Genomic DNA, 5,324 nt, shown 5'->3' on the forward strand with positions numbered 1-5,324 from the left:
GCAGACCTTGTGATCTCCATCACTGGAAGTGAAACCCAAAGGTTTGTTCCATATAGATGTCTTCATCAATAATCTATTCAGGAAAGCTGTTTTCACATCCATCTGCCAGATTTCATAATCATGAAATGCTGCAATGGCAAGCAATGTTCGGATAGATTTCAGCATGGCTACAGGTGAAAAGGTCTCCTGATAGTCAATGCCTTCGCGTTGACTATACCCTTTCGCCACAAGCTTTGCTTATAGGTCTCTACCTCTCCATCCGAACCTATCTTTCTTTTGTAGACCATTTACATCCATTAGGTATAATACCTTCTGGTGGATCTACTAAGGTTCAGACTTTGGTTGGAATGCATGGAGTTAACTCTTGACTTCATAGCTTCCAACTATTTCTTGGACTCGATATCAGATATCGCTCTCGTGTAGGTTTTGGGATCCTGCATGTGATCTCTATCTCCCACTGGAAATATTTCCTCGGTATGTCCTTGTATTCCTAAGTATCTATCGGGAGGATGGGAGACCTCTAGATCTGCGAAGTGGTTGAGGGGACATCGTGTACTGGCCTGTATGAATGGGTTTGATAGGATCCATGACTCGTTGCTTTTCAGAGACTTTCTCTTCGCAAGCTCAATTTTCCTCCCACTGCTCTATCAAGGAAAACTGTTTTTCCAAGAAGATGGCATGATGGCTCACAACACATTGTAATCCTTGAGTGAAAATTGTATCCTTGACTCTTTAGGATATCATATAAAAGCGAGCATTATGGTCCTAGCCTCTAGCTTGTCCGCCTGTAGTCTCTTGACGTGCGGACGGACATCCCCATGTTAGATGTATGCCCTAGAAGCCAATCTGGTGACACATTATTAACCTAGAGACATAATTTTGTACTTGACTAATTTATTATTGAATAAATAAAGGACATCTTTTTATTCTATTGTTTATGTGGTCTATGAATCGTCCAAGGATATTAATAAGATGATGATACATTTTCTCAAGAGTTGGAATTTGACAGCATGTATCATTGGTGATTAATTTCTAAAATGTACCTGATCAATGGATCATCACGGGAGGACGGTGATCGATCCGATCAGTGCACAGATCACTTTCCTCCTGGATGGACGAGCTGGAGTCCACAGTGTTAGGGACACTGACCGATGATAGGGCGGTGCTTGTTAGAGACAAGGGTACTGAGCGTGACCAAGACAAGAAGTCACTTGGATGTCTTACCACTCGTCGGTGACTTGTTGATGTTGCAGTAGTGTGACTGTCCTTTGACCTACGGTGCTTCGGCTACTCACAGTGAGGTTATTTGTTTGACTGCACACATACATGTGTCTTAGCCATATGGGTCCATGCAGTGTAGATTGGCTGCAGTAGGTTCACTGTAGGAGTAGGGTATGCACCTATAAGGAATCTATCGACCTTGATAGAAGAGGAGTGATCCTATGTGATTTGTTAGACTGAGTTCTAAGACCTTTGCCAGGGCAGAAATAATGAAGTGGAAAAGGAGTTTTTCACGTATCGAACTCAAGTCGAATAAATCTTAACATATGACAGACGATGGGTTGACGAGTTGTCCATGACCTCCGTTCTGTAGGGATCCACGATAGTAGGACTGTATCACACATGTTAACTGCACCTAGAGGTTCATCATTCCATTCTGCTGGGTAGCCACTACATGCTGCTAGGTGTCACTGGTGGATGGTGGGACTCATAGGGATTATCTTGATGATCGATAAACCCTAATGAGTTGAGTTGGAATCGTTCCAACCCATTGAAAGGAGTTTTCAATGATATAGTGATAGAGATCACAATATATCTCACTACCAGTCAGAATAGAACCTATGGGGTCACACACACTAGAAGTATTGACCGATCCGATGGTTGAAATCGTGATTAGGAATCACAAGAAATCAATTTGATTGATAAGAAGTTGAAGAAGGAACAAAGGGAATTAATTAATTGGACTTGAAACAAATCCTACTTCGGGTAGGATTCCTAGAGTCCTAATTGGATTAGGACTGGGAATCCTAGTTGGAGTAGGACTGGGATTCCTACTTGGAATAGGATTCCTACAATCCTAATGAGATTAGGAATTTTGAATTAAAATTGGATTCCTACTTGGAGTAGGATTCCTAGAAATCCTAATTGGATTAGGACTTCGGATTCAAATAGAGTCCTAATTGGATTAGGACTAAAATTAAACAAATCCTAATTGGATTAGGATTCCTTAAGTCTAAATTAATTATTAATCTAATGAATCAACATGACTCCTAATTGGATTAGGATTGAAGAGTTCAATTGAGTCATGGTTCATTCAAGTCCTAATTGGATTAGGACTAGCATAGATTGAACCCAATTTGGCTAATCCTAATTAGATTAGGATTAAACCATAAGAGAGGCACCTAATCCTCTTTGGAAGAGGATTAGGGTAACCAAGTAAAGGGGCATCAGCCCCTCTCCACTTGTTGGTGCGACATGAAGAGAGGGGGCCGGCGCCCCCTCTTGGAAAGTTGTCGGGCTCCTAACTTGTAGGAGCCCTTCATCCTTATTAAAGGAGGACTAGGGCCGGCGCCCTAGAGAGACCTCTCCTCATCACGTGGCCACCCTCTCCATCTCTCCTTGGTTCAGCCGCCATCAGCAAAGGGAAAAGAAGAGGAGGCGTCTCCCTCCTCTTGGTCTTCTTCCTTGGCTTCAGCGCGTGGAGAAGAAGGCTGCGAAGGGATTTGATCTTCTTCTTCTTCATCCTTCTTCTTCCTCCTCTCAAGTGCAATCAAGAGTTGATTGAAAGAGAGGACATCAGCCATCAAAGCTATCTCTGCAAGGGAGCTAGCACCCCGGTGAGATAGAGAGCTTGGATCGGATCCTGCTTCGTGTGGATACCCGTAGAGGCCGGACGTTTGAACGGCTTCAAGCGAACCCTCTTCCAAAACCACGAATTCAGATTTGCGGTGATCATCTACCCGCGCAAGGTGAAGATTTGATCTTCCTAATAGTTTTAAAAGTTTTAATTCTTACCTAATTACGAAAGGTCTCGAAACAACGTTCATGCGATGAACGTCGAACCCGTGCATGCCGATTCCGCTGCCATCTGAAATTTTTGAAATATCAGCGGCATGGGCGGGTTCCCAACAGTGGTATCAGAGCCTAGGCTTCGTAGATTAAGGTAAGAATTAAATATCTAAAGGCATATTAGATCTGAAAATTGAATGATCATGCATGCTGAAAAATTCTGCATGCAGATTTTTCAGGGGTGCTGATTTTTTGCATGCTGATTTTTATGTGATAAAAAGATGATTCTAATTGCATTGTTAATGGGATTACAAAGTTTAGAATCATGATTAGCATGATCAGCGACCTATGTCATGATATAATCAGTTAGTTTTCAGATCTGAAAATTATAATTGTTGCATACGGTGATGATCATAGGATTCAAACCCTTTTGGTATCAAATGTAATGACCTGCGATGTGATCTGCGATGTCATGTAATTTTTCAGATGCTTGCATGCATCTTATTTGATGTTTTGAGAGGCCTGCGTGCCTCCTAAAAGGAGATGTAATTTATTTTTATTTTTATTTTACATCTGGTTGTATTTCTGTGATGTGATGTACATCAACGATCAAGTTGAAGCAAAGGCATGAGATGAAAGGTGATCTAAGCGGTTGATGGCGATGGGATCAAGAGTTGATCAAGGATCGAATCAAGGAGGCTTGGAACCAATTCAAGAGTTGAAGACCACTTGATCGATTGATGTGCATGTGCTTGTAATACGACCTAATTAGAATCCATGATCATCACCTATTTAAAGTTTAGCTTTAATTTGATGCTGCGATTATAACTGCCTGTGATGTACCGTTTGCATGTGATGTGAATGCGAGTCGGGTAGATAGGTTTACATGTGATGTAGCAAACCCAATTGAGACCTAAATCAAAACCTCCTCAATCAAGTCGAGAGTGAACCGACATGAGCAAGTCATATTAGATTAATTGATCTAATTGGTGTCTAGGAAAGCATGAAAGGTGGTTACTTAATTAGGACCTTACTCTCTGAGTAAGGGGAGCCTCCCACCTGCTTACCTGGCCAATTGTTCGATTACCTCTTATGAAGGGCTCAAGTTGCAAACACTAAGACCTGATTAACCAATATTAAGTTCCAATAGGTCTTCCACTGTAGTAGAGCTGCTAAGGCCTTTCTGATGCTTGATTTGTCTCGGCTGGACACAGTGGTCAAGTTGCATCGGGGGGCTAGACCTCTCTATAGACATGAGTATGTTGTAGGGGTAAAGGTGGGGTTGGCACCAATAGACTGTTAGTGAGGACGCCCAATGACGACTTTATTCCTACGGTTATACGGTGGGTCTGACTTAACTAAGAAATCGGACCAATAACTGTTAGGTGAGGTCTTCATGGCTTAGAGACCAAGTTACACTGCAACATGCTTGAGAAGCATTGTACAAGAGTTGTACACTTCATCCCATCTATGTGTCACCAATAACTGTTAGGGTGAGGTGGCATGTAAATTGGTGGGGACCGCCAGTACCCACTAGAAACCCTAGTCATGTGGGATTTCCGTTTCCCTACCAGCGGGAGTGTGAGGATTCGAGAAAATAGTGGGAGTTACATTTGTTTCTAAAAGACCTTAGAACAGATTAGATCAAGTACAAAAGTCTAACTAGAAATCTTTACTCTCTGTAGATACAATGTCGGCTTCAAATCCTTTGACCCGTATTCTTGAGACCAACCGACTGACCGGAACCAATTACAAAGACTGGCTTAGAAATCTCAAAGATTGTTTTGGACTGTGAGAAAATAGGCTACATACTCGATTCAGATATCCCTACAATACAACACGTCCTACTGATGTTCAGCGTGAGATGCATAAAAAGTGGTTGGATGATGACATTAGAGTAAATGCATATACTGAGGCATCCATGTCTAATGATCTCCAATGCCAGCATGAAAATATGAAGACTGCTAGGGAAATACTGGCACACCTGCAAGAGTTGTATGGTGAGCAGAGTCGCACAGCTCGTTTGAAGTGCCAAGAGGCTTTTCAAAATGAAGATGCGCGAGGGGCAGTCTGTCCATGATCACGGTCTGACCATGATCAAGGACCTAGAGGAGCTTGAGAAGCTCGGTATGGACATGCACAAGGAATTACAAGTGGATTTGATCCTACAGTCACTTCCTGATTCATTTGGTCCAGTTTATAGTAAACTACCACATGAATAAGATTGAATGCACTAAGACTGAACTCATAACATATTGGTAACTGCTTGAGGGAGCCTTGAAAGGGTTCAAGGGGCAATGTCCTTGCTGCTGGTT

Source organism: Phoenix dactylifera, unplaced genomic scaffold (assembly GCF_009389715.1).
Source record: "Phoenix dactylifera cultivar Barhee BC4 unplaced genomic scaffold, palm_55x_up_171113_PBpolish2nd_filt_p 000324F, whole genome shotgun sequence".
NCBI lineage: Eukaryota > Viridiplantae > Streptophyta > Magnoliopsida > Arecales > Arecaceae > Phoenix > Phoenix dactylifera.